Source organism: Protopterus annectens, chromosome 7.part0 (assembly GCF_019279795.1).
Source record: "Protopterus annectens isolate FY-2018-M chromosome 7.part0, PAN1.0, whole genome shotgun sequence".
Classification (NCBI taxonomy): Eukaryota; Metazoa; Chordata; order Ceratodontiformes; family Protopteridae; genus Protopterus; species Protopterus annectens.
This window is the reverse complement of record NC_056739.1, coordinates 799,775,846-799,800,391: the sequence shown is the minus strand read 5'-3', so window position 1 is coordinate 799,800,391 and position 24,546 is coordinate 799,775,846.

The window sequence follows — 24,546 nt, the reverse complement described above, 5'->3', positions numbered from 1 at the left end:
AGATCTTGGAGTCCAGCCACTGCTGCCTCTTGTTGAGAGGAGTCAGATGAGGTGGTTTGGGCACCCAGTGAGGATACCTCCTGGGTGTCTCCCATGGGAGATGAACTTGAAATAGCACATTGGGTGTAGGCCCCAGGGTAGAGCCTGGGAAATGGGAGTGACTGGGAATGAGCTATAGACTTGCCAGGGATACAGAACTCTTTCCTACTTATTCCAGCTTGGCACCACTATCACATTTAACATTGGTTTACAAAATGGAGAGATATTAAACTCCCACATACACCATTTATCTTCATTTCATTCCTATTTATTACAGATTTAGTTTCTTCACTTACACCTTCTCTAGCTCTTTTAGTGTTCACTCTGCTAAGTCATATTTTATGGATCCAGACCTGTACAAGGTCATCCATTTTATAGTATCATAATCAGTGTCAGGATATATGCTTTCCAGTTCACTTTTCAATCCAGTGAGTTAGATCTTGTTTAGTTTCCTTTAAAATGCATTTAATTTGCCTTTCTCCATATACATTTCTATGCCTCAGATTTGTATGAACTTTCCTTGAGGTCACATGATGCTAATGCACTGTGGTCCACTCCCACTAGTCAGGGATTTTCAGTGCTGGTGACTTTGAAACAAGGTGTGACTGTATGCAACAAATAATCAGGTTAACTTGAATCAGGTGGAACTTGAGCTTGGCTCATCTACTCTTAAACTCCTCAACATCACAAAAAAAAAAATGATAATTTTTCTACAAAGACATTTGAAGTAGTTTGGAATTTTTTAAAGTATTAAACAGTGCAACGCTTTGGATTGTGGTTTGTGATCTTTTTTTTTTTTTTTTTTTTGTTAAGTTTTTTTTTTTTCTTAAGTTTTGTTCATTTATTTTGCCTTGTTGGCATTTGTTGAAGTTTACATATGAAGTCCTCTCTGCCACTGGCAACTAATTAGATCCTTCTCCCCTCCATTGTATCTGTCCCTGCCAAGTTCTGGGCATAGATCCAACCTTATCCCTCTAAATATATGTTATTCTACATGCACTCCCTGCTGTGAAGATAAGCAAGTTAAAATCAGTGAGTAGAATAATAGCATATAGCCCTCTGAAATGCAAAAGGAAGGAGTTAAATTTAGCGATAGGTAGGGAACAATATCCACATTTATTATTTCTGGAAACAGTTTCTACTTGGAGCACCTCATTATGATTTTATATATATATATATATATATATATATATATATATGTGAGGATACACTTAAGCACGCACATACTTAGATTTTCCAGGTGTTGCCCTTAAATGTATATCAGTCTTCATTTCATGTGGTCAGAGTAGCCAGGTAAGTAAGTTGCCACAATTAGGATACTCCCTAAAAACAAGCAAACAAAACAAATGGAGAAGCGACAGCATGCAGTAGGATTCTGTTTCACAAAAGCAACAAGCAGCCCAGTGAATGGCCTGAGACATCCATTACATAAGATAATTCTGATGTTTATCACCCTATGCAGAAGAATGTACCCACGGTAACCACTTCCTGCACACAAATGGTTCTATGTTTAAGACAATGCTCCTTGAGTAGAAATGTTTCTTCATCTGCATTACTTACAAGCTGCTGTACAAAAATGCTTTATCAGGACAGATGATGATACTTAAAAAGAAATGTTTTTCTAAACAGGGATGGTATATGCACCTAATTTTAGTGACAATGTCTTTTACTATGTATTCCTCTGTATTTACACAAACACACACACACACACACACACACACACACACACACACACACACACACACACACACACACACAGCTAGGATTTCCAGGCACTACTCAGAGGAATGTAATAAAATATGAAGCTGATTATCAACAGAAGTAGCCTTTACCAGAAAATTAATATCTGACAATGGACTCTGGTAATAATGACCCTGTCAGTTATTTCCTAGTCTTCCTTTTTAATCAGATGGGCTGGTTTATATGGCAGCCACAAGTCAGCACCCTTCCCAATCCCACCTGCTGCTATGATCTTGCTCCCTCCACATGTTGACAGTAAGGTGTCGGGTTTTAGATAAATCATAAAACTTTATTATTTAAAGGAATGATTAGAGTAGTTTAAATATAATGATAGCCTACCCTAAGTAGACTAGTCAAAAAAAAAATAATAACATAACATAACAGACTATGTAAACTCTATAAAGATAAAGGATTTACATATTTCCAGGTGATACACCTTATTTTTGGCTGCTGTGCCTTGCAGCCCCATTGGTCTCTGTAATGGCAGCATGTTACTTCAACTGTTTACAGTAAAGGGTGGCACAGCCACAGATGAACAGATGGCAAGTCAGTGCAGAGATGTTCATATCTGCTTTTCTGCTTTTTAAAGACAGTTCAGCAGCAACAATAACAATTTGTTTTATGTGAGTCCTGCTCATGCTGTCAATAAAGAAAGAAACACTCAAAAGTTAACTGAGCATATTTAAGGACACAGAAGGTCGTGCAACCTGTGGGTCAAACAGTTTGATTAGGAAAGAAATAGTAAAAGAGGGAAATAGTCAAAGCAAAAATGACCAGGTAGCACAAGTTGCAGGAACTCATGAACTCTTTATTAGTATGAACCATGGTTAAGCACTTTCGTCTGTAAAAGTCATCTTCAGAACCATGAAAAGAAAAAGGGGATAACACCCGCCAATGAAAGCCAATAAAAACACCATTAAGTTAACACCCCCCACAAAAAAATTAGACAATGAAAGGCCAGCTAATGAAAAACCCACCAATACAGTTAAAGGAACAATGAGCAATTACATTAAACGTCCTGAATAGCATATTATAACTACTGAGTAACCGATAAAATGTCCAACATAAAATAAAATGGTACAAAATTATAATCTAGCAGCTCTGCATTTAAGTTCACTGGAGATCAAGATGGCTTCATTAAGACCAGGATATGTGGTTGCATCCAAATAAAGTTAAGGACTTCCCAGTGTAGAGACAATTGTGCCAATCTCCTGTTTAAAGTGTTAAATCTATCTACTCTAGTGCAGTGAATTTAAACTTGGTAAACCTACACGGAAGCATGTCTTGCTAATGTGCTTTTATTCTCCATCTTAGCAATGCTACATGTTTGTTAGTAAATGCGTTTGTTAAGTCCACTGATGTTTTTTCCAATATAAAAAGCACAGTAAGAACAGCACCTAGCAAGATAAACCACTTATACAGATTTTACTTGGGAATATCCATACTTTTGGCTAATACGTTTGGTCTGTTCTTCATAAAATTGTGTTTTTTTGACAAATCACTGGGATGATCTAAGAATTAAAATCACTAAATAATAACATGCATTTGATTTTCAGACTTAATATCATTCAGAAAATGAGTTCTAACACAAATTCTGTTATTCTAGCAACTTTCTAAGTTTATAGGAGCAATATTTAAACTGTCTCCCTTTTTTTTTGGGCCTTTGTCCCCTCCCATTATGTCAGGCTTTGTCCAGATTTCTTGTGCTAAGAGGTTGTAGTATTCGGGCTGGTAATGTGGTTGTTGTATTGTAGGGGCACTGTGGGGAATTCAGCATGTACTGTTGGTTCTGTATTCTCTGGTAACTTGTTGGTTCTGGTGGATGTATGACTTGCAGAAGTTGTGTGAAGAAGCATGGGTGCGCACCTGGAGGCTCTTAATAAAGAAAGGCCTTACAACTCTACAAACCGTGTGGTTTTGTTATTTCCCAGGATATAACATATTGGCGACGAGAGGATGGGATGCCTCCGAGTCCGCTGCGAGTAACCTGGTGGGCTGCAGTTCATGTCGGATGACGAAGAGACGGGGCCTACTGGAGTGATGTCGGGTTCCATGTTGGGGTCACTAGTTGCATATGACTGTCAGACACAGACCTGGGAGGAGTATTGTGAAGTGTTGGAACATTTTTTTGAGGCAAACCAGATAATGGAAGCGGGTCGGAAGCGAGCCATATTGCTAAGCTCGGTGGGCAGTAAGACGTACAGTCTAATGAGGAACTTATTGAGTCCTGATAAACCGGGGGACAAATCGTTCACAGAGTTGACGGATTTACTTCAGTCACATTATAACCCGAAGCCGAGTGCAATAGTCCAGAGGTTCAAGTTAAATTCAAGGACTAGAATGGCTAATGAAACGGTAATGGAGTATGTCGCAGTGTTGAGGGAACTGGCACAACATTGTGATTATGGGGACAGACTGACCGAAATGCTACGAGATAGGCTCGTATGTGGCATTGCAGACGACCGCATACAACGCAGACTGTTAGCGGAGCCTGACTTGTCGTTTGAAAAGGCCTTGAAGTTGGCACAGGCCATAGAGACAGCGACTAAAGACATTCGTGATTTACAACAGAAAGCCACGGAAGGGGTTGGAAGCAGGAGTGCGACCCCACTGCCAGTGCATAAAGTGGTCATGGAGCATAAATCACAAGGGAAGTCTGGTCAGTATGTTTGTTACAGGTGTGGAGGTGAACATCTGTCACGGAACTGTCGTTTTTTTAACTGTAAAATGTCATGCTTGCGGGAAAAAGGGCCATGTAAAGAAAATGTGCCGCTCAATGCCCTCTCGGGAGCAGCCGAAAAGGGGAGGAAAAAGCAGTATGATGGAAAGGAAGGAAACCAAAAATAAACGGCAGTATGCACACCACATGCGTGAAGTTACAGATCAACCAACCAGGGAAGCCGAAGAAGTGTTCACAATGTTTAACGTGAAAGAGGCCAGGTGGGAAAGAGTTGATCCCATTAAAACCCAGTTGGACTTAAATGGTAAAATGGTGCAGTTTGAAGTGGATACAGGTGTAGTGTGACAGTTCTGTCAAAGGCTGAGTATGGGAAGTTATGGCCCAGAGAAGCTCGTGGCTGCAGGACTGTTCAGTGACTTTGAAAACCTACACGGGTGAAATAGTTCCCACGTTGGGAATGGTGAAAATGAAGGTAAAATATAAAGACCAAGTCAAAGAGTTGCCAGTCATGGTGGTAGCAGGTAAGGGACGAAACCTGCTAGGCCGGGTGTGGTTAAAGGAGCTAAACATGGACTGCCTACAGCTCCATAAGGTAGAACAGCCGGGCCTGACCTTGCAAGAGGTGCTGGAGAACAATGAAGAAGTATTCAAAGAGGAACTGGGGACCTGGAGGGGTCCACCAGCAAAGATACACATGAAAGAAAACGTAACGCCAAGATTTTACAAACCCCGTCCTGTACCATATGCGATGAAGAAGAAAGTTGAGTTTGAGGTAGAGAGACTCACTAAGCAAGGTATAATTGAACCAGTAAAGTTTGCGGAATGGGCCGCACCAATTGTTCCAGTATTAAAGCCAGATGGTACTGTACGCATCTGTGGTGACTACAAGTTAACAGTGAACCAAGTCTCGAAGCTGGAGCAGTATCCTTTGCCCAAGGTGGAGGATGTGTTTGAAAAGCTGTCGGGAGGTGAAAGGTTTAGTAAACTGGACCTCAGTCAAGCATATCAACAAGTAGTGCTGGAAGAAGGGTCAAAGTATGTTACCCTGAACACACACAAAGGTTTGTTCCAAGTAAATCGTTTACCTTTTGGGGTTTCCTCGAGTCCAGCTATTTTCCAGAGAATAATGGAGGGACTGGTGGCAGGAATTCCGAAGGTGGCTGTGTATTTAGATGATATCCTGTTGACGGGAAGGAACATTCGAGAGCATCTGGAGACGCTGAATGAGGTGCTGAGTCGACTGGAGAGGCAGGTCTCTGGTGAAAAGGAGTAAATGTGCTTTCATGGCAACGGAAGCGGAATTCCTGGGCTACAAGGTGGATGCATCAGGCCTACACCCCCTGCCAAATAAAGTGGAAGCCATTCAACGGGCACCAGCACCCACAAATGTTACAGAACTGAAAGCCTATTTAGGCTTACTTAACTATTATAACAGGTTCCTGCCAAATCTGTCAACACTGTTAGCTCCTTTACATAAGTTATTAAGGAAGGAGGCTCAGTGGTCGTGGAAAAAGGAACAGGACAGAGCGTTTGAACAGTCAAAGGAACTAATGCAATCTTCAGAGGTTTTGGTGCACTACGATAGTCACAAGGACTTAATTTTGTCATGTGATGCCTCACCTTATGGGTTAGGGGCTGTGTTGGCACATCGCATGCCAGATGGACGATTTTGTCCACAAGGAAACCTTACTATTTGGTGTTTCTATGGGAAATGAGCTATAGACTTGCCAGGGATACAGAACTCTTTCCTACTTATTCCAGCTTGGCACCACTATCACATTTAACACTGGTTTACAAAATGGAGAGATATTAAACTCCCACATACACCATTTATCTTCATTTCATTCCTATTTATTACAGATTTAGTTTCTTCACTTACACCTTCTCTAGCTCTTTTAGTGTTCACTCTGCTAAGTCATATTTTATGGATCCAGACCCGAACAAGGTCATCCATTTTATAATATCATAATCAGTGTCAGGATATATGCTTTCCAGTTCACTTTTCAATCCAGTGAGTTAGATCGTGTTTAGTTTCCTTTAAAATGCATTTAATTTGCCTTTCTCCATATACATTTCTATGCCTCAGATTTGTATGAACTTTCCTTGAGGTCACATGATGCTAATGCACTGTGGTCCACTCCCACTAGTCAGGGATTTTCAGTGCTGGTGACTTTGAAACAAGGTGTGACTGTATGCAACAAATAATCAGGTTAACTTGAATCAGGTGGAACTTGAGCTTGGCTCATCTACTCTTAAACTCCTCAACATAGGTTCATAGGTTCATAGGTTCATACTAGGCTATCTGCCCAAGGGCATTTATAAGCCTAGCCCATAGTTATGTGGCTTTCGCCACCCCTTTAGTTTGAATAAAAACTATGCCTATCATTTTTCTGTGCCTCTGTCAAGCAGTGACACTGAAGTAATCCCTGGGGTATATCTGCGATCTCCCATCCATTGGTCAAGATTCCTCTTGAACAAGGCCAGCCAGGTGCTCTGCCTCACATGTACCGGGATTTTGTTCCACAGCATAGGAGTCTCTGGGTGATGAATCTGTCCCTCCAGCACGCTCTATTTATAACCGTGTCAAGGTTTAAGTCTCCCGCCCTTGTGGTTCTGAGGGATCTAGATTTTTTGAGGTGAAGCATATTCATCAAATCTGGGTTTGACATGGCCTTATATGTCAGGGACAGGTCACCTCTGAGCAAGCTGTATGAGACTGAATAAAGCTGGAGTTCTTTCAGTCGGGCAGCATAAGACATATTTTTGAGACCCTTTATCCTTTTGGTGAGGAACTTTTGGGGCCTTTCAAGCTGCATCAGGTGTCTGGTCAGATACATTCCGAACGGGGCATTGTACTCAATCATAGGTCTAATGAGTGATGAGTACAGGGGGACGATGACCTCCCTTGATCTAGATGTGAATCCCTTCATGATCAGGTGGGCGATATAGAAGGTTTTCCTAACTACTTTAGCAACATGAGTGTCAAACGAAAGACTACTGTCAACTTGGGTCCCCAGATCCCTGATGACTTTTTCTGTGATCACAAAAAAAAAATGATAATTTTTCTACAAAGACATTTGAAGTAGTTTGGAATTTTTTAAAGTATTAAACAGTGCAACGCTTTGGATTGTGGTTTGTGATCTTTTTTTTTTTTTTTTTGTTAAGTTTTTTTTTTTTTTCTTAAGTTTTGTTCATTTATTTTGCCTTGTTGGCATTTGTTGAAGTTTACATATGAAGTCCTCTGCCACTGGCAACTAATTAGATCCTTCTCCCCTCCATTGTATCTGTCCCTGCCAAGTTCTGGGCATAGATCCAACCTTATCCCTCTAAATATATGTTATTCTACATGCACTCCCTGCTGTGAAGATAAGCAAGTTAAAATCAGTGAGTAGAATAATAGCATATAGCCCTCTGAAATGCAAAAGGAAGGAGTTAAATTTAGCGATAGGTAGGGAACAATATCCACATTTATTATTTCTGGAAACAGTTTCTACTTGGAGCACCTCATTATGATTATATATATATATATATATATATATATATATATATATATGTGTGTATATATATATATATATATATATATATATATATATATATGTGTGAGGATACACTTAAGCACGCACATACTTAGATTTTCCAGGTGTTGCCCTTAAATGTATATCAGTCTTCATTTCATGTGGTCAGAGTAGCCAGGTAAGTAAGTTGCCACAATTAGGATGCTCCCTAAAAACAAGCAAACAAAACAAATGGGGAAGCGACAGCATGCAGTAGGATTCTGTTTCACAAAAGCAACAAGCAGCCCAGTGAATGGCCTGAGACATCCATTACATAAGATAATTCTGATGTTTATCACCCTATGCAGAAGAATGTACCCACGGTAACCACTTCCTGCACACAAATGGTTCTATGTTTAAGACAATGCTCCTTGAGTAGAAATGTTTCTTCATCTGCATTACTTACAAGCTGCTGTACAAAAATGCTTTATTAGGACAGATGATGATACTTAAAAAGAAATGTTTTTCTAAACAGGGATGGTATATGCACTTAATTTTAGTGACAATGTCTTTTACTATGTATTCCTCTGTATTTACACAAACACACACACACACACACACACACACACACACACACACACACACACACACACACACACACACACACACACAGCTAGGATTTCCAGGCACTACTCAGAGGAATGTAATAAAATATGAAGCTGATTATCAACAGAAGTAGCCTTTACCAGAAAATTAATATCTGACAATGGACTCTGGTAATAATGACCCTGTCAGTTACTTCCTAGTCTTCCTTTTTAATCAGATGGGCTGGTTTATATGGCAGCCACAAGTCAGCACCCTTCCCAATCCCACCTGCTGCTATGATCTTGCTCCCTCCACATGTTGACAGTAAGGTGTCGGGTTTTAGATAAATCATAAAACTTTATTATTTAAAGGAATGATTAGAGTAGTTTAAATATAATGATAGCTCACCCTAAGTAGACTAGTCAAAAAATAATAACATAACATAACAGACTATGTAAACTCTATAAAGATAAAGGATTTACATATTTCCAGGTGATACACCTTATTTTCGGCTGCTGTGCCTTGCAGCCCCATTGGTCTCTGTAATGGCAGCATGTTACTCAACTGTTTACAGTAAAGGGTGGCACAGCCACAGATGAACAGATGGCAAGTCAGTGCAGAGATGTTCATATCTGCTTTTCTGCTTTTAAAGACAGTTCAGCAGCAACAATAACAATTTGTTTTATGTGAGTCCTGCTCATGCTGTCAATAAAGAAAGAAACACTCAAAAGTTAACTGAGCATATTTAAGGACACAGAAGGTCGTGCAACCTGTGGGTCAAACAGTTTGATTAGGAAAGAAATAGTAAAAGAGGGAAATAGTCAAAGCAAAATGACCAGGTAGCACAAGTTGCAGGAACTCATGAACTCTTTATTAGTATGAACCATGGTTAAGCACTTTCGCCTGTAAAAGTCATCTTCAGAACCATGAAAAGAAAAAAAAGGGATAACACCCGCCAATGAAAGCCAATAAAACACCATTAAGTTAACACCCCCACAAAAAATTAGACAATGAAAGGCCAGCTAATGAAAAACCCACCAATACAGTTAAAGGAACAATGAGCAATTACATTAAACGTCCTGAATAGCATATTAAAACTACTGAGTAACCGATAAAATGTCCAACATAAAATAAAATGGTACAAAATTATAATCTAGCAGCTCTGCATTTAAGTTCACTGGAGATCAAGATGGCTTCATTAAGACCAGGATATGTGGTTGCATCCAAATAAAGTTAAGGACTTCCCAGTGTAGAGACAATTGTGCCAATCTCCTGTTTAAAGTGTTAAATCTATCTACTCTAGTGCAGTGAATTTAAACTTGGTAAACCTACACGGAAGCATGTCTTGCTAATGTGCTTTTATTCTCCATCTTAGCAATGCTACATGTTTGTTAGTAAATGCGTTTGTTAAGTCCACTGATGTTTTTTCCAATATAAAAAGCACAGTAAGAACAGCACCTAGCAAGATAAACCACTTATACAGATTTTCGCAGAATATCCATACTTTTGGCTAATACGTTTGGTCTGTTCTTCATAAAATTGTGTTTTTTTGACAAATCACTGGGATGATCTAAGAATTAAAATCACTAAATAATAACATGCATTTGATTTTCAGACTTAATATCATTCAGAAAATGAGTTCTAACACAAATTCTGTTATTCTAGCAACTTTCTAAGTTTATAGGAGCAATATTTAAACTGTCTCCCTTTTTTTTGGGCCTTTGTCCCCTCCCATTATGTCAGGCTTTGTCCAGATTTCTTGTGCTAAGAGGTTGAGAGGTATGACCTAAATTTGTTGCTGAAGTGATAAGAATTCACCTTGTGAGGAACAAATCTATCGTCTTTCATCAGGGTAATTGACTGTATCTATTCACTTGCTGATGTTAACTGTTACACTGAAATCATATTGAGAAGGAGGTAACAGATCTGCAAATTTATTATCATACCATCTGCCCTTTTCCCCACTGTAGTCCAGTCTCGGAGTTGGTATATATAGTTGGGGTGTGTGGGTTTGAAATATTGTGGTGGGGCACACGGGGAAGTGGTGACCAGCTAGTTACTTTCTTCATCAATGAAATGAACGTTCACTGAATGAACATTCAATGGATAAGATGTTCAGCCATTTGATGGAAGTTCCATTTGATGGCTGAACATAGACTCCATACAAACATACACACACACACACACACACACACACACACACACACACACACACACACACACACACACACACACACACACACACACACCACTGTTATCTCATCTCCTAACATAGCCATTATTCTAATCTTGACTGGCAAATTCATTTCCCTTGCACAAGCACAGCTCACTCAACACAATGCTTGATTTAAAGAGACAGCAACACACTTTGCTGACAAGACGGACGTGTATTTGGCAAAGTATACTGCAGCCCATTATATATACCCATGGGAGGGGAGTGAATCCTGTGTGGAGTGGTACTGGGAAAGTACTTGAAGTCATATGCAAATGATACCTGTTATGTAGTTATGTGCTCATTCAATGAATGAGACGTCCACAGAAGTGGTGTGGAGTAAGTACTGGGATACTGTGTGCAGTTGGTAGTTGGGGAATAGTATGCACAATGTGTGGTTAGGGGAATATTGTCCATAGTGTGTGGTTAGAGGGATATTGTGCACAGTGTGTGGTTAGGGGGATATTGCCCACAGTGTGTGGTTAGGGGAATAGTGTGCACAGTGTGTGGTTAGGGGAATATTGTCCACAGTGTGTGGTTAGGGGAATAGTGTGCACAGTGCGTGGTTAGGGGGATATTGTTCACAGTGTATGGTTAGGGGAACAGTGTTCACATTGTGTGGTTAGGGGGATATTGCTCACAGTGTGTGGTTAGGAGAATAGTGTGCACAGTGTGTGGTTAGGGGGATATTGTCCATAGTGTGTGGTTAGGGGAATAGTGTGCACAGTGTGTGGTTAGGGGGATATTGTCCACAGTGTGTGGTTAAGGGAATAGTGTGCAAGAGTCTGGTTAGGAGAATAGTGTGCACAGTGTGTGGTTAGGGAATGGTATGCACACTGTGTGGTTAGGGGGATATTGCCCACCATGTGTGGTTAGGGGAACGGTGTGCACAGTGTGGTTAGGGGGATATTGCTCACAGTGTGTGGTTAGGGAAATGGTTTGTACAGTGTGTGGTTAGGGGAATGGTGTGCACAGTGTGTGATTAGGGGGGTATTGTTCACAGTGTGTGGTTAGGGGAATAGTGTGCACAGTGTGTGGTTAGGGGGATAGTATGCACAGTGTGTGGTTAGCAGGACTGGTTAGGGGGATAATGTGCATAGTGTGTGGTTAGAGGGATAGTGTGCATAATATGTTTTGTGGGATATTGTGCACAGAGAGTGTGTGTGTGTGTTTGTGTGTGTGTGTGTGTGTGTGTGTGTGTGTGTGTGTGTGTGTGTGTGTGTGTGTGTATGTGTGTAGTTAGGGGACATTGTGGACAGTGTGTGGTTAGGGGAATAATGTGTATAGTGTGTGATTAGGGGAATAGTGCTCACAATGTGTGGTTAGGCAGATATTGTCCACAGTGTGTGGTTAGAGGAATAGCATGCACAGTGTGTAGTTAGAGGGATATTGCCCACAGTGTGTGGCTAGGGAAATGGTGTGCACATTGTGTGGTTAGGGGGATATTGCCCACAGTGTGTGGTTAGGGGAATAGTGTGCACAATGTCTGGTTAGGAGAATAGTGTGCACAGTGTGTGGTTAGCGGGACTGGTTAGGGGGATGGTGTGCATAGTGTGTGGTTAGGGGGATAGTGTGCATAATATGTTTTTGGGGGATATTGTGCACAGTGTGTGGTTAAGAGGTATTGTGCACAGAGTGTGTGTGTGTGTGTGTGTGTGTGTGTGTGTGTGTGTGTGTGTGTGTGTGTGTGTGTGTGTGTGTGTGTGTGTGTGGTTAGGGGCCATTGTGCACAGTGTGTGGTTAGGGGGTATTATGCACAGTGTGTGGTTAGGGGAATACTGTACACAGTTTGTGGTTTGGGTGACAGTTTGTGCAGTTCAGCGTTTGGGGGACAGTGTGAGCAGTTCATGGTTTGGAAGAACATGTGTGCAGTTTATGGTGTGGGGATAGTGTGTGGCTTGTGTGATTGATATGGCAGTGTGTACCATTTGTGGTTTGTAGGCACATGGTATACAAGACAATGGTGCTGGTAAAGCTGGTACCCAGTGGGAAGTGCTGAAATTGCTTTAGCATTACAGTGAGCCAATGAGCAGCTTCCATAACATCAGAGCAGAGCACTTGGCTTTACATCCTTCTTAGGGAAGATTATGGAAAGAGGTTAACCAGGAGGGGCTGCAGTTTCTTAATGTAGTCTGTTTAACAGAAGGACTCTTGCATGATTTCATAGATTAGAATTTTTGTCTGTCTTATTGAATTCATTCTAATTTGATCACTGCTAAGGTCATGTGGAATCCTGTTGAATGTAGTGTGGATGAAATTATTTGGGAATTAAATTTAATACTTGTTTGGGGATGGTGGTGGCTTAGCAGTTTGGACAATATAGTTCATGCTTTTGGGTGCAGTGTATGCAGGTTTTAGTTTAGAGGTCAGTGTGTGCAGTTCATGGTTCATGGAATCATGTGTGTATTTGGTGGTTAGGGGGAAAGTGTGCACAGTTTGTGGTTTGGTTGACAATTTTTGCAGTTTATGGTTTGGGGTTAGTGTGTGCAGTGTGTGATTTGAATGACAGTGTGTACCATCTGTGGCTTGGAGACACATGGTTTCAGGGAAAAGTCTGTGCAGTTTGAGAGATAGTGTATCCACTTTGTGTTTTGAAGGTCAGTATGTGCAGTTCATGGTTTGGAGAATAGTGTGTACATTTCGTAACTGGGGAATATTGTATGTAGGTTGCAGTTGTCGTTTGAGCAGTTTTTTCCAAAAAAAGCAAATGCTAGCCAGTGCGCTGGTGTAAAGGAATAAAGCAGTGTCTATGGCTCAAGTGGTCTGGCTTTGTTTAGTAGCTCAAGTAGCTGCTCAGGAGTCTGAGGTACTACTAGAAAAGGTTGTGTATGCCCATCTTTGGAGGGAGGATGTGCACCTGGATGCTTCTCCTGTTTGATCCCTGATGGGGGCCCCCAACACAGGGAGCACTGTCCTTAGTGAGGAAGGTTGGAGAAACTTGGCTGAGTTGTCACAGAGGCAGGATGATACGCCAGCATATCTCCATAGCATATGCACCTATCAGATGTCAACAAGCATGCAAGTAGGGAAGGGAAGATTAGACCTTAAAGAAAAATCCTCCCAGTAAGCGGCTTCATGCTAATTACCCAGAAAATAGGACCTTTCAAGCTTTCACTAATAATACCCTAAATCATCTGTCTTAGGGCCATTGCTCTTCACTTTCATCAATGATTTAACTTATAATCTGCCACGTCAGCTTAATAATGTACACAGGTGAGCATCATCATCATCCCATCATCATCATCAATCCGCTTTTTCCATTTTCTACATGGGTTGGGGTGTTGTGTCAACAGATGCCATATCTCTCCATTCAATGTCACTTTCCTAACTTCTTCAGCAGTTGTGCTTGACTGTCATAGGTGTTCTCTCACACAATCCAACCATTCCTTTGCTGGATGCCCTCATTTCCTCTTACCTGTATCCTGTCTGTTCCAAATCTTTTTCAATAAATTGTATTCTACTTTTCATTTCTTCATCTTTTCCATAGTGAGCATCCTACCACCTGTGTCAGGCACTTCCTCTCCATCACCTCTCTCCTGCTCTGCTTTTACTGCCTAGGTTTCTGTATCATAAAAAACTGGTTGCACCATGTTTCGTACACCTTACTTTTCAACTTCTTTGGCATTTTTCTGTCATATATTACACCTGACACTCTGTGCCAGTTGGCTGCAGCCCTTCTGATTCTAGCTTTGACCTCCTTATTCAGATTTCCCTTCTCCTCAACCAGCCCTCCCAGATACTTGAAACTGTTAAGCTGGTTCACCATTTTTCCTTCTATCTCAAGTTTCAGCTTCTTTTTCTGACTTCCCCCATTTGCTGCCATTACAACAGTCTTATCTGTTCTCATTTTCCATCCCAGGTGCCTTCAGTTTTGCATTCCTTTCAGGGATGCCAGAAGCTGCTAAAGACTGGAGGTAGGGGGCAAAAGGAGCACTTAGTGATCTAAAAGGGCATTTGTAGCTGCCTACTGCCATAACAGAAACATAACTAACAGATGATGTATGTAGTATAAGTATGAGTTACATCTGAAACTACTGCAAAGAAATTTCATAGAAAATTACAAATGAAGCTGATGTTGCACCTGCATGGTATGTGATCCAATCATCATATACTAAAAAGTTAGGAGGAAAAAGTGCAGTAGTGCAATAACATACTTACTGTTGCCACACAGAGCAACCACCAAAGAATAGTGGTGGGAAGCTGCTAAACCTTTGTGTTAAGCACGTCACTCAGACTTTAAAACTTCCAGATGAAGTGTTTAACAGTGTCCCACTGCTCTTTTGTGGTGACTGCTGATTGTTGTTACTGCTCTAGTGTGTGACTAGAGCTTAAGAATAGTAAAAGATACTTGATAAAAGCTTGTTAAGAACATTTCAGATGTCAGAATGGTGTTAACCAAGCATGCTTTTCCCTAAATTCAGAGTATAATCATGGTGATCCATAATCTGTAAGTCATTATCTTTAAGGCATAAAATCTATGGCACAACATCTAGACCTTGGCAGCCACCACACATCAGGTTGTAGAAGTAGATTTTGACACAGGTTTCTGCCATGGACTCACCTACTGTGCAACTGGCCCTTTTCAGAGGTGTGCACAGAAGGTTGCTATAGCTTCTCTTTGGGGGGGGGGGAGCTGAGAAGAGTGAGGTTATTATTTCTGAAGTTCTCCTCACAATAAAATCAATAAGGTGTGCACAGAATGTGACTGCAACTTGTTCTGGCAGTGGGGACAGTGTGGCCATTATTTCATTATTTCTCTAGTTTCCATCATAGTATGTATCCTTTTGTTTTAGGTGTACAAAAAAGTTGACTGTAGCTTGTGTGGGGCTGTGACAGTGTGGTCATTATTTCTTTCATTTTTCACACAGGCCCCTGAGGTATACACAGAAGATGACTATAGCTTGTGTAGGGGCAGTGTATACTCTAAGAGCAACGGGGCGGGAATATGTGACTGTGATCATTTTTTCACCTTTCTCACAATCACACAACAGGTGTGAATCATAGCTGGCTAACTTTGGAGGGAGGGGTAGGGAGGCATATTGTAAATATACATCCAAGATCAACATGTTAAAGCAATTTTACTATATTCTGGTTGTCAGATAGATAGCCAGAAGGTAGCTGTCCTTTGTAGGTGGAAGTGAAGAGACAAACTGTATGATGTGTGACAGCAGCAACTTGAAATATATGACTGTGGCCAGTTATTCATCCACTTGTACCCAGTCTAACTTCAGAGAGATACACAGTGGGTGATTACACTTTTTTTGACAGGGAACCAAGTACTCTTCCAAAATATGATTCATGTATCTTTTCAAGAATTTACCTTCTCAGTTTATTGGAAAATACTTTTTTGCAACTTTGATCATTAAGCCTTGGGTACAGCTTGTTTCTTTATCCATCCACAATCCCTTTTCCTCCATTTTGCATATGAGGTCAGGGTGTCACTCCAACAGTGACAATCTAGAACCAAGGCTTACACTGCCAGGTGGCTAGTCCTGCCACGATAGTTCTTCCACACCACGCACTCACACACACGCTCCCACCTATGGCCAATTTAGAGTGCCCAATTCCCATACTGCAGACACTGAGGAAGGATGTTTTTTATATATCGAAAGCTTTGTCATTTGTTTTAATAAATTTTATTTGGCTTGACGGTGTGGAGAGACTATTTTTTTTTTGTTGTTGCTCTCTCCACCTTATCACTTGTTCCACATTTTTATTGTTTGAGGAAACCAGAGCACCCGGAATAAACCCATACAAACACAGAAAGGACATGCAGACTCCACACAGAAGGTACCCCAGCTGAGAATCAAACTGGGGAGCCTCTTGCTATGAGACAACAATGCTATCTGCTGTGCCACCATCATTGTAAGAAAAAAAAAATAAGACCGAATTTCTTTGCTTAGTTTTGATTTTTGTGCAGGCCATATTTGTAACAAAAGGCTGGAGAGGAAAAAAACTCTAAAATGTACCCTACAGCATGCAATACCCCAATGGCTTTTGAAGTCCAAGTAACTTACTTCCTCCACAATTATTGAGGTGCAGTCTTGGCAGTTTAGGGAGTGGTGAAAGGATGCAGGAAGAAAATGAAAAATAATTAATTCACCTGCAGTTTTTGTTCAGGCTATCTTTGGTTTAAAAGATTTGAAAAAAAAAGCTCTAAGTCTAAAACATAACTCAGGGTATCTAGAACCCAAAGGCTTCTGGGGGACTGAGACTTCCGGCTTAATTTGATTATTTCCTGCTCATTTATTACAATACAATCTTGGCCATTATATTTTTTAAGAATGCAGTAACAATATAAAGAGTACAATAAAGTATGAGAAACAAGAAAAAAGTAATCGGAATGATTCGACAAGGTCAGGGTGGGGGGAGGGACACATTGGGGGTATGAGGGAAGATAGTGAATAGCAGAGGACCCATGGAGTTCTTTTCCTAGGCTTTCATTTCATCAAATGCCATAACTTTAATGGACGACTGTCTGCGCATGAGCAACATGCGTCCATTAAAATCTATGGGCAACTCTGACATTTTCCCCTCAGTTGATGTCACTGAGGTTAAAGATCAAAGTTAAACGTTAGTGTTATCCACTCTGAGAAAGCAAATTTCACAGCACCTTTTTTTAAAGTCTGAACACATTTGCTGATACAGTAAGGATACAGACTGGCACTTTATGCATCACATACGGTGATATAACAGGTAAGTCATGAAAGAAAACCACTTAAAGGACCACTACGGGAAAAAATGAAAAAAAAAAGCACATTTTTTTTTATCTTTTCTTGAAGTTCTACACATTGCAAACCTATATGCACAAGACAGATATAGTCACTACTAATTTCATTGTGTTTTAACCCTGAATACGCTCCTTGGGGTAGACATCCTGATGAGATTTTGTTTTCTTCTAAAGTTAAATCTTTTCCATAATGCACTGTGAGTGCACAGTTGATGGGATTACAATGCCCATGCCTAGGTTGTCACATCACAGTTCCAGTAAATTTACAGTTTACAGTAAATATTGTTTCAAATGCATTTATCAATACTCAACATAAAGGTGTTTAGGCATAGCTCTCAAGTAGTCAGGGACAAATCTAGGCTTTGTATTAGAACAATACCTCGCAGGATGCACAGTAGCAAGTCCCGCTTAAACCCCCACCAACCATCCAAAATTCGGTGACATCTTAGAAAATTTAAGTAATATTCATACCAATGGTGGCATGAATATTCATTGTCTATTCATAGTTTACCCTGAAGTGCAATCTCAGATTTGGTATATTTAATTTGTGAGGGTGTGGGGGCACAGGCCCCCACATGGGGGTGGAGGAGGGCTTGCCTCCCTGCAAAAATGAAGAAAAAAACATACACTGTCAATCATGCATCTTTTCCATACCATGACATGCCCATTTCACTTGCCAATCACTGAGAATATGCCCACTTCTGCACAAACCGGCCTGCAAGGTATTGTACTAATACAAAGCCCAAATCTCAACAGAAGCAGGGACAAATCCAGAAATAGTCAGGGACAGTAAGGGACACTTTTAAAATATTAGCACTATTAACCTGAGCCATTTCCAGAATAAGAGAATGTGAATTGCTTTACATTTTCTGAATTAAAATGAGTCTATAGCTTTAATTACAGTCATTATTTATTAAGTGCAATTCACTACCAGTCACCGGTATTACGACGGATTAAGGGAGACAGACCTAAAATTTGAATCAAAATCAGGGACAGTTCAGATTTATGTGTCCCTGAAACTCTGCCCTGTAACATATACAGATTACAATTAATACTGGCCACTCACTTATGCCTGAAAGCCGTGGTGGTGCAGCGGTAGCGTTGTCGCCTCACAGCAAGAGGTTCTCCTGTTCGATTCTCAGCTGGAGCACCTTCTGTGTGGAGTCTGTATGCCCTGCCTGTGGTCGAGTGGTGTTTGAAAGACATGCGTGAATGGGCGTTCCTTTATTGAAGGTTGGGCATTGGGCTGGCACCACATCACTGTCAAAAAAATCGACTGCCAATCACCAGTGGACCGGAGTTCTGCTGTGGCAACTCCTAATTGGGAAAAGCCAAAAGAAAAACAACAAAACTCACTTATGCATCAACCAAAGAATAACCTCATTAGACACAGAGAGCTTTACACAGCAATGTAGTCCTCAGAATACCTCTCAACTATTCAGATTTTTGCATCATATTTTAGATCTGTCCCTCTTAAAATTAGTGGTTTTCTGGCAAATCATTAGTATTGAAGTCACTAAATGATGACTTACATTTGTTTCTGACTTTAGTACCTTTGAAAATGCGTGCAAATACAAATTCTGTTATTATAGCAATTTTCTAAGTTTATAAGAGTAATATTTCAAATCTATCCACATTTTTGGGCTTTTGTCACCCTATTATTTTAGGTTTTGTCCCGATTTCTTGCAGTAAGAGGTTGACAGATATGATCCTCAGCCTTGTTACCTCTGAGGCAGGCAATGAAGTCACCTTTCACTTTTCATTACTACTGCTTTAGTATGTACATATTTATAGATGTTTTAGCCATTATGCTTGTTTTGATACTCAATGGGCAGGATTCACAAAGCCTCCGTGTAAGAGTTATAACTCATACACAGAGGCTGCAGTTAAACTGAGTGATGTCAGCATGCTCTGCATATTCATGAGAGCATGCTGAATCACACCAAAGGCTAACACGGTCCGTGTAAGACAGTAGGGGGCGTGTCCGTAGGCCAAGCCCTGTAAGCGGACATGCCCCCAGAAGAGTAAAAGTGCCCAAAGTAAACACCCACGCCAGAGTCCATGGAAATGTGAATAAACACAACACAACACATATCCCCACAGACTACGAACACAAAATGTACAAATGAGCATCACATACTTTTTTTAAATTGTAAAGATGTTTAACCGTGAGTGCGCTCATATGCGCGGGCGTGCCCATAGCACAGCTACAGTTAGCAGTCAGTGGGAAAGCATATAAGAACTAAATATGCAAAGTAAGCCAAGAAGCAATAGCGTAGCGGTAGAGATGTTGGCTGAAGAGCAGGCATTCATGGTTCGAGCCCCCACAACACCAATTTTTATTTTTAGCAAAATATGCACGAAACAAGTCCCTGACAAATATGTACACATAAAATCACATTTTATGTAAAATGTAATGAAATAGCCCATTTATATTGAAGAAATGTGAGGTAACAAAGCAATAAAAAATGCCAGATGTGCCCATAGCTGAGCTACAGTTTAACAGGGTGAGTGCATCTGCCCATAGGTGAGCAGTGGTTTAATTGGTGCAAAATGAGTGCCCGTAGCTGAGCAGTGGTTTAACACGCTGAATCTATGTGCCCCTAGCTGAGCTGAGCATAATATGCGTGCCGATAGCCAAATGAGGCTTAAACCAGCATACCCCGTTTCCGCGGAGCTGCACACCGCGCAAACAAGCTAACCGACAGGCAACGTTGAGCAAGCCATATCAAAACTGCCTTTACACAGACACACCCCTCAGCTTGTCTAGACAGTCATAAAAAATAAAAAGTAGTGGCCAGGTTCAAACCCAGGATACTATACACCATAGTCAAGGTACCAAACCACTAAGCCATGACAGCAGTACCTATAAATGCAATAATAGCTAATATATAGGAATGAATACAAACTGGAGCATGACAATGCAGGTTTACTGAAGTTGATACAATTCCAAAATGGCCAATCACATATATAAAAGGGAAAAACGGACTATATAAGCCCCATAGGCGGGAATACACAGCATAAACGATTGTAGAACTGAACTGCAGCCAGAATGACAGGAGTAGGAGAGGGTAGTTGCTTTCGAGCACAGAGGTGGGGTGTTGAGGAGTCCAGGTACATGGTCTGGCTCTTAGTCCACAATCATGAGGCCCAACTCATGCAGGGCCAGGTCCTCTGGGAGCATACAGGGCTGAGGCGTGGGACCGGTTGGCTCATGATCTCACCAGTGCCACAGGGATTCCAAGGACTGGTGAGCAGGTCCATCACCACCATGCAGACCTGAAGAGATGCAAGCAGGACCAACTGAACCTTTGGATCCAGGAGGCCCGGCAAATGCCCAACGCCCCACTACTGAGTAAGTTACATTTAATTATGTATGTAAGAAATTAAACTAGCTGATATTATGGAGATGTGTATTCCAATATTACTTCATTTATATTACAGTTGCAGGTGTCCGTTCTGCGAACCGCAGAGCCTATGGCGATAGGCTGGTGCGGTTGCACCACCAGGCAGGTCAGTAATCCACTACCAGTAACTGTAAAGAAATATAAAAGTTTGACAGTCAGCAAAAGAGTGCAGTGTAGTCACTAAGGAATAAAATGTGCAAGTAACAGTGTGAAAGTGTCTGCAAGTATTGCTTGATTACAAAAGTGTGTTGCAGCCTGTAAGCCAAACAGAAAAATGAAAATGTCTGACATAAATTCTGAAATAAAAATGCCCCACCTGTAAGAAAATAGTACACAACCTGCAGCAGGCTGAAAAGTATAGCTGCAGAAGATGATGAAATCACGTGTGAAATATATCCCTGTTGAAATACTGAAACATGACAGAAGTGAGACTGCTGGAAAGGATTGTAATAACTACAGGTAAAACATGTCAATAAAGCCTAGAAGTAAGTACCATCCTGAATAGTAAAATGAAAACAAGTGAGAGAGTGTGAGAAAGTGTCATGAATCCAGCAATACAGTAGTAATAACCCTGAATAAAGTATACTGCAGTCAAGACAGAATGAAATGCATGTGAGAATCAAAACCAAGCAGCGAAACCTGTTCAAAGTGTTGCTGCATCTGGAATGTGTATCCCAAAATCTGGATATGTTGCTCTCAGTCTGCAATATGCAGATAGTATGATTGTCTGATATACCAAACATCCACACTTGTCTACAGCTATATAAAGCAAATGTAGCAGGATGATGTAGCTGAACAAAGCTAGATATGAATGTGTATGAAGAACAATAAAATGTATATTGATGTTGCAGTAACAGTCCTATCACCAAGTTGAAATAGTTATCATATAGGAAACTGTAGTTAGAACAGTAGTGTGTATATATCTGTAGCTATTAGAAATGTACAGCATATGTATTGGTATTTGAAGGTGTTAATATTATTTTCTTCACCCCACCCTATAACCACATATAATCCATTCCACGTGAAAATGGTATGTGCAATCACAATTAACACCCCTGGACATTTGTCCTGTTGGGTCATATATATTTGCATGTCCGTTGATGCATCTGCCCTGTTCATACATCCAAACCTGATGGCCTGTTGCCATCAATTAACCCTGCATGTTATTGGACTGTGTATTGCTGTTCAAATTATACATGTGTTATGCACGCTGTTCAATGGTGTGAATATCTGGGTGTTTGGTTAATGGGAATACTAATGCATGCTGTTACAACTAATTGTGAATGGTATTATATGTCACTAACCCAAACTGTCATGACATAATGCAAAACATAGGACGACAGGGAAGGCGGGTTCCAGCGGATCCACCTCTCTCACCTCAGCTGGCGAGTGCACCTGGCACTAGTGCCCAGTCTGGACCCTCCTCCGGTGGCTCTGTGCCACCTGCGGGTGGAAGCACTGCAGGGGATGGGGCTCGCCCCCCCTCTGCAAGTGTGGCCGGAGGAGAACCCCCACTCACCCCCCATAGTGTCCGGACTGTGGTGCGTAGGGAGATTTGGGACTCTGTTCTCGAGCCCCTACGCCAGCTTGAGGCATGGGTGGCACAACTTACGGGCATGCCTGTTGCCCGGCCTACACAGCCCCCAGCACAGCCCCGTCCTGGGCAGTGAAGGAACAGTGGCAACTGCCTATGGGTGGGGATATCAGTTCCACTGTTGCCATCTGTGGGCTCATGGGCTCTGGATATCCAAACCTCCATCCCCGTCAATTGTGTAACCCCCCACACGTGTCATACACCCCCCCTGTATGCGTCTTTTTTGTCTTGTCTGTTTACCTACCCAACCTACCTCCCCAGCTGTACCAACTTCCTTCACCTGACATACCACTCTCACCTGAAAAAAAAAAAAAAGGGCACTCTGTACCCACAAAAAAATTATGCCCCATACATAGCTGCCCATTCCGCACACATGTCTGCTGGACATGGAAACTATCAATTACAATTGGCTGTACAACAAGTATTATTGTTGCCCTGACAACTCTCTCAGGGGTGGAAGGTTTCAAATGTCACACCAAATTACATACATATGCACAGCTGTTGCTGATGAAGAAATGGGCAGCTATGGGCCTTACCTACATCCCTCCTGCAAATCCCAAGCTTGTTTCCCTACTGTCTTACCCTCTTTGTGACCCCTTTTTCACCACTTTCCTGTCTCCCCATTTTCATTTCTTTCAAAGAAAATAGCACGGGTGTGCGCCAGAGTAAGCACTGTTAAGCAGTTGTAAGCGGGTGTGCGCGTGTGTGCGCGGAGCCAACCGCCAGTGCGCATGCATGAGCTCCGCACAAACCAGCGCTAACCCGGTTACAACTGCTTAAAAGTGCCTTAGTCACTTTGATTGACAGGTCCTGTACTCAGTTCAAAAGCAAAATAAAATCCCACTGTCAGTCCCGAACCCAGGACCTTGGAAACACTAGTCTGTATGACCTACCACTAAGCCATGACTCTTATACAAGAACATTGTGATAAAATAAATATAACATGTAATAGTAGGGATGAATGTAAAGGGAATATAGGATGTGTAGTACCCAAAGCATTTCATGTAGAATTACTGTCAAAACTACTGGATTCCCATAATAGTAGTGTGTGAACAGAAACAGCTATGCTAGTTGTTAGCTTGTAGGTAATAATGTCAGTTAATGTACATATATAAATGCATGTATATGTACATGTATATATATATATATATATATATATATATATATATATATATATATAGTTGTAGGTGTCATTGTGCATACACACTTACTACAGGGAACAGGAGAGAGGAATGGAGAAATGTGAATCTACAACACAGCCTGAATCATGAGAGAGATACTAACCTTTACACTCACAGAACAGTGTCCACAGTATACCAGCATGGTCCCCGCCCTTACAATCTGAAAGGGCAATGCCTATCCCACATACCCTTTTATAGCACTGACCTGAAATCACAGTGAGAACTGCAATCAGTACACAACTGGCTGTATGTAATTAGCAAATGCTGGCTTACAATTGGTGCAGAGGCCATCACATGGACCTATGCAGATACCTACAAAAGCATCCCGTACTAACACTCCACACATGCAATACATTCATTGCACTGTCTGGAAGCAGACAGAGGGAGAGAGAAAACTGAGAGAGAGAGAAAAAAAACACCCTACACACTGTGACTCTGTGACTCTAAGCTGTCAGCAGTGACAGTAGCAGCAGGAATCAGAAGCAGTGGTAACGCAACCAGCTGCGACAAACACAGGTAATGCAAAGTAGCAGGTTAATAGTGTGCATACTGTGAACCCACCAAATGTGTCATAGGTCTGTATCTATAGGTATGTCCATGTGATATGTTGTGTGTACGTAGTTCCACCAAAAGGGGATGACCATACATTACATGTCAATCAGTGTTAGGCCATGATCCTGGCAGCAGTTGTCTGTGCATTGCCCTCAGCAATGGCTGTAGTGACTGCTTTGAAAGGTCAGCCAGGTTCAAAAGGCAGGATCAGCCCATCACAAAGGCACACTGGCTGGGAACAAGTGTCTGCAGGTACCCGATATCACTGCATATGCATCCCATACTGCATCATTCCATAGCTTAGCAGACCAGGCCGGTTATGCATATGATGT